An 11,805-nucleotide genomic window follows, 5' to 3' on the forward strand; every position below is an offset into this window, starting at 1 on the left:
GCCTATTGTGAATAATGCTGCAGTGAGCATGTGTGCGCAAATAACTCATATACCCCCCAAAATGAGCCCTGTTACACCGGCCTGGTTTAAACTATCTATGCATGCAGCAGAAAGACTGCAAGTCCTAAGATGGGAGAATGAAAATGAGGTCTCAGGCAGGGAGAGAAGGCCTTTTGTGTCACTTAAAATTTACAGTTTGGAAACTTTCAACAGGATTTAAATATAGTGTTAAACCCCATTAACTAGGATATTGAGAAGACAGTGAAGTCTAATCCACAGTTTTGTTTGCAAAAATAGTAGGCATATATTTAGGGAGGAGCTATTTTATGACCTTTACCCTCATTGTTGTTGACTGTCTTACTAAAATGCCTGTTCCACCTTCTTGTCTTAAGAATAAGGGATGGGATTGGGACCTCCTGGTTGAATAGCAGCGCCTAGGATAACCTGCCATGTTGGACAACAGCGGCTCCGGTCCAGGATCCTGGAACCGTAGCCAGAGCAGAGTGAGCTGACCTGGTCCTGAGCCCAGGAAGGTTTGGAGGGTGGGGCAGGTTGGAGCGTGCAGAATTGACAGTGGTGACAATGGTATGCCTCTTTCCCCTACACTCTTGGGTGGCCTAAGATTTTTGACAGTCTTTGTTAACTTGGGTCGAGTTGATCTCAACTTTCCTTAACACTACAGGCTAAAATATCAACGTAGTGTCCAGAGCTTCAGCAACTCTCACGTTCCAGTAAGACAAGTCACAACCCCCCTGGGCCCCCTTGCTAGACCACCATTCTAACTCTCAAGACATTTCAAAGGATTAATGACCCCTTGGACATCCTTGAAGGAGACCTTCTGTCTAAAAATCCAACATGTTCCAGGACTTCCCTGGTGGCCCACTGGGTGGGACTCCGTGCTCCCAATGCAGGGGGCCCCGGTTCGATCCCTGGTGGGGGAACTAGATCCCACCTGCTGCAACTAGGAGCCCGCATACCGTAATGAAGATTCTGTGCGCCCCAACTGAGACCCAGCACAGCCAAAAACAAAAAACAAAAAACCACCAACATGTTCCTTCCTATTAATTATTTACTTCACACTGAAGATAGGCTTTTCAAATAGGGAGCCGTTCCCCTCAATATGACTTTACATGGGGCCCACTATTTACCATGCCCAAATCCACCCCCACAACAAGGTGAGGAGGGGGCAGGAGGCAGCCAGATGGCTGATGATCAGCTGCCAGGGTACAGACTATTTTTATCCTGTTACCAGACATTGTATCAACAGCAAGGACCTGGTACAACAATTCATAAGCTAAACCTGCATCCAATACCTGGAAAAAAACATTAGAATATTAAAATTGAGAGGAGAGGGACTTCCCCGGCAGTCCAGTGGTTGACTCTGAGCTTCCACTGCAAGGGGAACAGGTTCGATCCCTGGTTGGGGAGCTAAGATCCCACATGGCGTGGCACGGCCAAAAAATAAGAAAAACAATTAAAAATTAAAATTGCGAGGAGACAAAATAATAAGCCTAAGCCAGAACTTGGCACACAGACGGGGGAGCTCACTAAGGGTAAGCTGAAGGGAGGGAGTGTGGTGGTAACTTTCCTGAAGTATTTTAGCAAGAATGAAATATTTCTCCTGATGCAGTTTAAAATCTCAATGGCATATAAAGTTGCATGCTATGCTTTTTGTATTATGACATTAACTGTTCAATATACTAAACCAATCCTTTTCCCGCTCTGATTGTAGGTCTGGTTTAAGAGTAGGAGGGCCAAGTGCAGGAGAAATGAGAGAGCATCAATGCTTCAAGATGCACCACCTGTTTCCCTGGACCACCTTGCCGTCATAATGTTGGATGGGCCCTTAAAATACCATCCTCGTTCAGGAGCCAGATTGGAGATGGGTTCTTCTGATACCACTGACACCTGGGCTGCCCATGCTGCCCATGCCAGCCATATCTCCTCTGTACTTGTATTATCAATAAAGAGGCAAATTCTCCATATGTTTGTCTTTGTGTGTCAAATGTGGCAAGCGGGGTATGTATGAAAATTGTTAAGGAAATGCCATTTAAACAGAATGGCAAGGAGGCCTCCTTTCATGAGGTGACACCCCTGAATCACTATCAGTAGGTCCTGTACCTCACAGAAGTTTCCCAAGTGCCCACTGGTGAGTTTGCACTGACCCATATATTCTCCTCCGTCTCTCCCCCATCACTCCATCCTTAACCCCACCCTGCCCCTTTGGGACCACGTGCATATGCACGATTGGGCGGGGTGAGTCCCTAGTGTGAGCACAGTGTGTTTCCAGACAGGGATGAGCTCCGTTCATGCTGACAAGTTCAGGCTGAACACTGGACTCTAAGGGAATCTTCCTTAAGAGGCTGCTCACAAAGATTCATGGGAAGGTGGCAGCAGAGCATCCATCCAGTATGCTCCAAATTCTGTTCACTTCTCACTTTTCTTCCCTCCCCACACCAGCCCAGGAAAGCATATCCATCACTCCTTCCCCAGCTGAGAAGCTGACTATCACACCTTCAAATGTATTTTGTCACCTTCAACATCCTTGAGAGAACCCCAATTTCTGCTGTTAAACACTAAAAGGGAAACTTTTGGTTTAATGGTGCTCAAAGCAAGAATAAGGAGATGTTCTCCCAAGCAGTGCTCCAGAATAATCACTCATTGCAAAGAAGCAGTCATACTTTTGCTTTATTCATGTTGTCTTCCTTGTGTGAAACTACCAGGGTAGGAAAAAAATAAGTTTAGGAGAGTGAAAAGCCAGGCCCACTTTTTAAAAAGCATTATGTTCTTCTCAGTTGAACCTTTGGTGTTGAGTAATCTTTAGCAATGTGAGGCTCCTTAAGTGGGGTTTGATGTTAAAAGCAATTAAATATTTCAATGACTACAGATAAGGTGCCTTGGTTACATCAGATTTTCCTCTCAGAGGAGTTAATCAAAGACCAGTCTCACAGCACTTCTATGTTCCCAGTGTGAAGGAGGCTCTGTTTTCTCAGGAAAGCTTACACTCTGCCATGGTGTCCACTAATTTTTATTCCTTCTTCCCACCTTTCTCACTTGTGGGGGTCAAATGTCAGCCAAGTGGTTGTAATGTCAGGCTTCCACAGAGAGAAGGATGTTACTGCTACACAGAGACGCCAGACCTTATGGGGAGTGGGAGAAATTCGAGGATGTTCCTGTGTATGCCCACTGTCATTCTTACCAGATGATTCTGAAACCAAAAATTCTTATTTCCTAATGTTGACCACTATCCGTTTATTTTATTTTATTTTATTTTATTTTTTTTTGTGGTGCACAGGCTCCGGACGCGCAGTGGCCATGGCTCACGGGCCCAGCCACTCTGCGGCATGTGGGATCTTCCCAGACCGGGGCACGAACCCATGTCCCCTGCATCGTCAGGCGGACTCTCAACCACTGCGCCACCAGGGAAGCCCCACTATCCTTTTTTAAACATTAGGTTTCTCGGTGCTTTAAGGACCCTCAGAACTACAGGGCCTGTACAAATAAGCTCCAGGACACCATCAGACCCAGTCCTGACCCCTTCTCTGTTTTGGCCACAGCGGAAAGGACCACATTCAACCTTTCCAACCTGAGACTGAAAGTCAGAGAATGCTCAGCACAAATCCCCCAGTTAGCCCTCACATCCAGTCTGACACACTCTAACAACATTCTTTTTTCATGCTCAGGCTGCCTGGGAGAAACAAACAAACAAAAAAGTGAGTATCTTTCCTGTAAGTGGCTGGTGTCTTCATCATATACACTCTTTTTTTTAAACATGTCTCTACTTCTTTCAGATGCCAGGTATATTAAGGCAGAGTGGTGGTATGAGGCATAAGAAATAAGCAAAACATTGCTGTAGATGATAATTTACCCTTAGTCTAGGTTTGCAAAGAGATAGATAGGTCTTCTAAATTTAATCCCCCAAATTAATTAGTGCCCCAAAGAGAATTTCTCTCAATGTACATTTCAAATATCCCAGACATAGATCAGAAATTAATTATTCTGACATAATGAAATAACTTTGATTTATAAAAAAAAATCTTTAGAAACTAGCTACCAACAAATACAGAGACCTGAGGGAGGTTGTCTTTGCAGATGTTAGTTTTGGCTAAAAAGTTATAAGCACAATCTTGTAAGGAGTACAGTAGACTCAGCCTATTACAATAATCTAATAGTTCTGGATGTAGTTTTGCTTTCTAAAGTTTTTCACAATGAAGAACACATGCTAGTGAACTTTCAAAATAGTAAGGTTGGTGATCAAATTAAGTAGGAAGAAGGTATTGCCAACTAAAAAAATGCGCAACCTAAAAGTTGAGAATTATGCTTCATTTGGCGAACAAAACTGAAGACTTCAGCCCGGAAGACAGCCTCTCAGAGAGCTCTGAGGGACTGCTCCAAAGAGGAAAGGGAGAAGCCATGATATATAGGAGTTTTGCAACAAAACCCAGGTAGTTGGAACATCAAAAGATTACTGTTAATTAAAGAAAACCAGACATCTCAAGTTACTGAATTTAGCGTGCTTTTCTTTGTCTGAGAAGATGCAAGAGTCTGGGCTCATTGAAATCATTCCCTTGATAGGCACCTTAGCGATCTAGGGCCAGTTTCCTGCTTTTCTCCATCCTGAATCCCCTCAGGGTGCACTGTTATGCGGGGCTGTAGTGACTGCTGGCTTGGTGGCTGCAACATCCCTTGTTTACTGATATGGCAGGAGACAGTTTTCATCCACAGTATCATAGATATGTAAGGGGACCTAGACTATTTGTTAGCTATAGATAACTAGTGATAACTAGAATAACCAGTCCAAACCAGTAAGGTGAAGAGCACAATCTTCTGTCTAAATTCTTATTCCTTGTTCTAATAACGAGTTGATTGTACAGATATCCAGTGGAATCTAGGTAATTTGTTTACATATACGTATGTTCCCATACCTGCTGCTTTTATTTATTTTTATTTTTAAAATGAATTTATTTTATGTTTGGCTGTGTTGGGTCTTTGTGGCTGTGCGCGGGCTTTCTGTAGTTGTGGCGCTTGTCATTGCAGTGGCTGCTCTTGTGGTGGAGCACGGGCTCTAGATGTGCGGGCTTCAGTAGTTGTGGCACACAGGCTCAGTAGTTGTGGCGCATGGGCTTAGTTGCTCCGCGGCATGTGGGATCATCCCGCAGGCAGACTCTTAACCACTGCATCACCAGGGAAGACCTACCTGCTTCTTTTAAATAAAGTGATTATCCTGGATCAGTGCTCAGGGACCACCACCTCCTGGCTTCAGGCAACACTCACCCAAGAGGCTCCCTTTCAGTGTTGAATTAGCTGGAACCAGGGTTCTCCCAAGAATGTTGAAGGTGACAAAATACACTTGAAGGCCACACCATCCGTCAGAGCTGAGCTGCGGAAGGAGCTACGATATGCTTTCCGTATCTGGGGGTGGGCGAGAGGGGGTGAGAAGAGCCGCATGCAGGCCTGGACAGTTTCCTCGTGTGTTACCTTCGCAGAGGTAGGCCCCTTCCCCTCCGCTAGCTTGGTTTCTCTCCACACGTGCCCTCCACAACAGGGAAGGTGGTGAACAGAACTGGGGAAGAAGACGACGGTGCCCCGCTCCCTCTCTTCCATAAAGCCCTATGAGTAGTCACTGCAGAAGTGTCCCTTGGAGTCCTCCTTGTACCTGAGCTGGTCACCATGAATGGGCCTCAGGCCTGCTTTGAAACACACTGTTCTCCCATTCGAGACTCACACCACCCATCTTGCACATTTAGGTGGTCCCAATGGGGCAGGGTGCGGGGAGCATGGGTGCTGGGGGAGAGGGTAGAAGAGAACAGGTGGGTCTGTGTAAACACCTCACGGGCACCTGGCAACCATCTGAGATGTGCATGGCCTATGATGGTGACTCAGGGCTGTTACTGCATGAAAGGAGGCCTCCTGGGCATTCGGTCTGAATGGCGCTGGCTTAGCAATTTCCATCAAATTTACTAACCCCATGTGACACAGAGAACAACTATGCAGAGAACTCACAACTTTATTGAAAATACAAAACATGCCCTAAAACAGTGGGTCAAGGACTCTACTTCTAATTAATATACTTTGCAGGCCTTTGGGGAACTCTTCTTGGTGGTGAGGTATGCAGAATTTGAAACTGGCTCAAAGGCCCTTTGGAAAAAACTGTCACAGACACAATTCAATAGAAAGTTGGGGCAGCTGAAGGATCTCCAATGGAAAGGAATGACACCATGCCACATGAGGGCACCTACAGTGAAGCACGTGTGGAAGATGACAGGGCGGAGGAGGCAACAGCATAGGAGGAAAGGGTGCCATGGGCGGCCTGGGTGGCTCAGGAGGCACGGGTGGCACGGGCAGGTTAGGTGGCATGGGCGGCATGGGTGGCATGGGCAGCAGAGGCAGCTCCAGCGGCACTTGCTCCACAAAAACGTGGACCCAATCCAGCTCCTGAAGCAGAATGGCACGGCAGTGTTCACACAGGCTGATGACAGCAGGGAGGACCGGGGGCACGTGGGGCACGTTTCTGAGCATTACTGCCCTCTGATGTCTCCAACACTTGGCCCTTCTACTCTTAAACCAAACCTTCAAGCAGAGAGAAAAAGGGATTGATTAGTATATTGAGCATTTCATGTCAGACATGAAAAATTGCAGCAGGGAGCTCTCGGTGCCTTGAAGATTTGAAAGTGCATCAGGAGAAGCTATTTCCTTCTTGCTAAAGTATCTTAGGATATGTAGCTGAAGAGGCTCCCTTCAGCCGCCCTGCCCCCCAACAGCGAGCACCGACTATGTGCCAGGCTCTGGATTGGCATATGGCTTTGTCTCTCCCCTCCCACCTTTACTATTATTTCCCCCACTCTTACATGCGGGTGGAGCTGACCAACTGCGCTCTGTCCCTGCTGTTATTACGATGCCTGGTAGGTCTGCGACCTGACAACTGACCGTCAGCTCCAGCTGCCACTAATCCCTACTCATTGGGCAGGTGTCACCTTAGTTATGGGGGAAGTTGAGCATAGGAAAAAGTAGGTGCCTTTTAAAATCATACTAAGGGGAACGATCCCCATTTTGAAAAACCCATCTTTGGTTACAGTAAATAATCAATAGGAGTGGGTTGGATTTTTAAACAAAACTTTCCCGGAGGATGACTAAAAAGGGTCATTCATCCTCTGGAACCATGGGATGGTTAAAAAGATGGAGATGGTATTGGGAGGGAGGTTTGGTCATGGGGGGCCCAGGGACTTTGTGGCTTGTCTTGCTGGACACCGGCGGAACTGAAGCCCTGGACACTGCCTTAATATTAGACTATAGGGGTAACAAATGCTTAGACGGACTCAGCCCAAATTTACTAAAACTCTTAACATCTTTGCCCAGACAAGAGTTTGGGGGAAAAGAGGCATACCCTTGTCACCTCTGTCAATTCTGCACTCTCCAACCTGCCCCACCCTCCAAACCTTCCTGGGCTCAGGACCAGGTCAGCTCACTCCGCTCTGGCTACAGTTGCAGGGCCTTGGACCAGAGCCTCAGGTGCCCAGCAAGGTTGCGCCCTCTAGGAGCTGCTAATCAACCAGGAGATCCCCATCCTGTCCCTTAGGCTTAAGTCAAGAGGGCGCAACTTGCATTTTAGGAAGACAGCCGACAACCACGTGAGTGAGGGGTCACAAAACGGCTCCCCCCTAAACATCTGCCAACTATTAACAACTGAGAGTAAAACCTGTCCTGGGGGCTGTACTGCTCCCTCAGCATCTCAGTTAATGGAATTATGCCATATTTAGATTTCTGGATGTTTCCACGCGGCAAATTTTACATGAGACCAAGGGCCTCCTCTCTCTGTCGCCCCATTTTCCCTCTCCCATCTTAGTATTTGGGTCCTTCTGCTGCATGAATGTGTAGTCGAGAAAAGCCAGTGTAATAGAGCTCACTTTGGGGGGTTCGAGTGTACCAATGGTCAAATCTGCATAAATATAAGCAATGTGCAACGCTGGCTATGTGAGGTTCAGGCTGACACTACTTCCATATTTCCAATACTGGTTTCATAAAACAACTCCTACTGTCCTTGCAAACCAAGGGAGCGTGTCCATTAAATGTTTCTTTGGGACACTCATGCTGTACAGTTTGGAAATAGATGAAAACATTCTCCCGTCTTCTTCATGTGTTTCTTGTTCCTCCTTTTGCCTTCATAACACCATTAAGAGACCACTACATAAACCCAGGAGAAGTAAGCCACCAAAACTTCAGTTTTTCCTTTCCTCTGAGCTTGCTTTGCCTGCTTGAGAAAGCAGAGGTTTGAGCCTCCCAAGCCCTGGCCAGATCTGACTGTGAGCCCAGCCCGTGGCCTTAGGCCGCCAGCACTGCTTTCCAGACCCCACCACCAGCTCTGCAGCCCGTGTTCATTACTGCCCTCACACACGCTCTCTGCAGCAAAGCTAGTGAACCCATCCCGATTCTTCTTTTTCTCTCTTTCTTTCTTTTCTTCTTCTTTCCCCCCACAAATACTCCTTTGATTTAACTTAGGCTTTTCTATAGTCTCAAATAATCACTCCTGATCCTTTGACTCACAAACTACTCATCACTGGAAGAGCATAAGTATTTCACCTTACCACAGGTAAGAATCCTGCCTGAGCTAAGAGTCATCCTCCACTACCAACAAATTCCACACAGCCCATCTCTTCCTAACAGTACCACGAAAAGGAAGAAAAGCCTCAGGTGTCAGAAATTCCTCAAGAGACTATTCATGAATGCATTTGGTTGTCTCAAAACTTTGAAGGTGTGAGGAATCCTCACGGCGTACGTTCCACTCTGTATAACTCTTTTCCACCTTTCTCAGGTCGGTGAAACTTTGTTTGAAATTGTTGTTTTAGTTTGTTTTGTTCTTTAGACATATTTCAAAGGTTGCAACTCGCCCTCCCACCTCCACTATAATGCAAAACCTACTATGTTAGCCACGCTTTCAGGCTGGCATATCAAAGAATTCCAGAAAATGAGGATTTAGGGCTGCCACTCTCTCCACTACTTTACCAAACACTTAGAAACCCCAACAGGAGAGGGCCTCTCTCCCATGGGGCTGTGTTTGGGGGGGGAGGGGACCTCTTCTCCTCAGCCCTTGGGCTGGAAGCGCAGATCAGCCCTGGGGGAATCCCTGACGGGGCTGCCATGAGCTGGGCAGCCTTGTTTTCCTACCTCAGACGTTTGTAGTTGCTGGGAGCCCCTACTTGGTCTACACCAGGCTGGGCCTTATGTGGCAGCACTGGGCACGGGGCCTCTGGCTTTCTTTCCCAAGACACTGCCAGGCTCTCATGGGCTGATCCTGGCCTAGGTTGTCCCCAGGCAAGGACGTATGCACCCCCAACAAGTAATCACCTACTGTACAGACACCCGCCAGTGAGGGGGCCTCTCAACCTCCTGCCCTCCTAGACACAACTGCTTGTTCCCAGCGGATGTCACCTGGAACGGGGTCCAGGCACGGAGGCTGTTGTAGAAGGGCTTCTGAGGCCACCTCAGTTGGGAGGAAGCTCACCGTTTTCCCTGCCTGGTTTGACCTGGGCGCCAGCCAGGCCGCTCCAGCCCTCAGCCCCCAGCTGTGTCTCCTGCACAGGGTCCCGTGCAGGATTGTGTGGCGGGGGTGGCGAGGAAGAGCCCTGAGTGGGTGCTGGAGAAGAAGGGCACCGCGGGCGTCAGGGCAAGGAAGTCAGACCTGCCCCTCAGCACACTGGCAGCAGCTCAAGCCCTGCCCTAGGCAGCAAGCTGCCTCCAGTGGGACAGCTCGGGGACCCAAAGCCTGTGAGCTGTGCCACCCAGCCCGGGCCCTCGCCTCTGGAAAGTGTTCGACATTCAAGTGCCTCCTTCATCAGCTGACAAAATGGTGTTTTACAAAAGTTCTAAAAGATTCTAAAGTCCTAAAAGTATTTTCTTTGCTAACCAAAGTTCTGAGAGCATCTTATTTTGTTCTAAAAGCAAGAAACCACTCTCTGTGGAAAAGATAACAAAAGAACAGCTGCGGGAGGAGCAGACTTGGTCTCTACGCTCTCCCCTCCGCATCAGCGTCACCTTCACTAAACATACATCAGTTGCTCGTCTGTTGTGTTCTGAGTGTGAATTATCCCCTCACTCTAATGCCTAAGTATTCACATATTCACTCCTTATGCAAAGCATTTATGCCTGGTTTTAAATAACTTAATATACTTGGGCTCCTCGGTGCATTAATTTGAATAATTGCCACTTCAGACTTAACCTCAGTGTGACTCCACACAGAAGTGGTACCTAAAGGATGCCAGTGTTAGAAGGAATTGAACGTGTGTGTGTGAGTGTGTGTGTAGAATTCAGAGACATATAATATATAAGTTTATATAGGCAGAGTCTATACAAAGATATATATATGTATATATATATACACACACACATATATGTATATATATACACACACATATATATATCTGTGTGTATATATATGTATACACCTTTGTATAAACTATACCTATATACATACATTTGATTATGGATCTCTATCCATCTACTCAAGCACATATGAAGTCAATTGCTCAACAATAGGTTCTTACAGGACTAAAGACGCAGACCTCCTAGAGAATGGACTTGAGGATACGGGGAGGGGCAAGGGTAAGCTGGGACAAAGTGAGAGAGTGGCATGGACATATACACACTACCAAATGTAAAACAGCTAGTGAGAAGCAGCCGCATAGCACAGGGAGATCAGCTCGGTGCTTTGTGACCACCTAGAGGGGTGGGGTAGGGAGGGTGGGAGGGAGGGAGACGCGAGAGGGAGGAGGTATGAGGATATATGTATACGTATAACTGATTCGCTTCGTCATAAGCAGAAACTAACACACCATTGTAAAGCAATTATACTCCAATAAAAACGTTAAAAAAGTGTACAAGGCAAAAAAAAAAAAAAAAAGAATAGGTCCTTAAAAGGTGTACAAACATTTTAAGTTCATTGTCTGTATGCCTTCTTCATATTCATTTGCATCAACATTTATGTAATTGCTGCCCAGGGCTTGGGAACCAGGCTACAAAGCCTTTTCCCCTGCACGCCATCAGCTATTGAGCTAAGTGGTGGGTATAGTTACTGTCTGTGAAGTTTTGGTGTCCTAGAAATTAAACTTCTACCTGTGAGTGCCAAGATAATCTAGCATGAATTCAAATTATACAAAGAGCAGGACTCTGCACACTATCTACAGTATGTGGAATATAGTACTTGTAAAAGAAATTATAGGATAAGAAACTGAAAAGGTAGTTTTCATTATCACCCTTGGATGTTAGACAAGGTTATAGTTCAGTTTAATTTGTTTCAGTTTTGCTTTCTTCATCATCTCCATGTAAATTACAATGATAATCTGTTACTTTTGTTCTTGAGTGTTTCTTTGGGGAAGGCCAATAAGAACTCCCACGCACACCTGAGTCATCTTTAAGTCCACTTCTTCAAGTATGCTTCCAGATTTGTATTGAAAGTAACATCTACCTTCTTTGAACTCCCATATTACTGCTTTGTTACTCACCTGTGGCATTTGTCTTGTTCCAGAATATATGTGACTTTAACTCATGTATTTTCTTTCTCTCCATGACTTGCTTATGTCTTTCTCTGGCCCTCATTTATAGTACATGGACAATGAATTAAAAAATTATACACACACACAGACACATACACACACTAATGATAGGGAGGAAAAGGATGATAACTATGAGGAAGGAGAGAGAAAGAGGAGAGAAGAGCCTTTGCAATTCAGACTTCCAGGGCAGCTCCACACACAGTGCTTCAGACACAGAGGAGAGCACGTTGCTGATCTGTTTCTCCACCCCCATGGAAGG

The 11,805-nt window shown here is 46.2% G+C and overlaps 1 non-coding gene across 1 annotated transcript; it reads left to right on the forward strand.

Annotated features, from left to right (window-relative positions):
* Positions 1–9,028: 9,028 nt before the first annotated feature.
* LOC136143163 (small Cajal body-specific RNA 20) lies at positions 9,029–9,173 on the forward strand. The gene has a single exon (XR_010657860.1). It is a non-coding gene; the product is annotated as a small Cajal body-specific RNA 20 (non-coding RNA).
* Positions 9,174–11,805: the final 2,632 nt, after the last annotated feature.

The sequence above is a fragment of the Phocoena phocoena genome, chromosome X (genome assembly GCF_963924675.1).
Source record: "Phocoena phocoena chromosome X, mPhoPho1.1, whole genome shotgun sequence".
NCBI classification, from domain to species: Eukaryota; Metazoa; Chordata; class Mammalia; order Artiodactyla; family Phocoenidae; genus Phocoena; species Phocoena phocoena.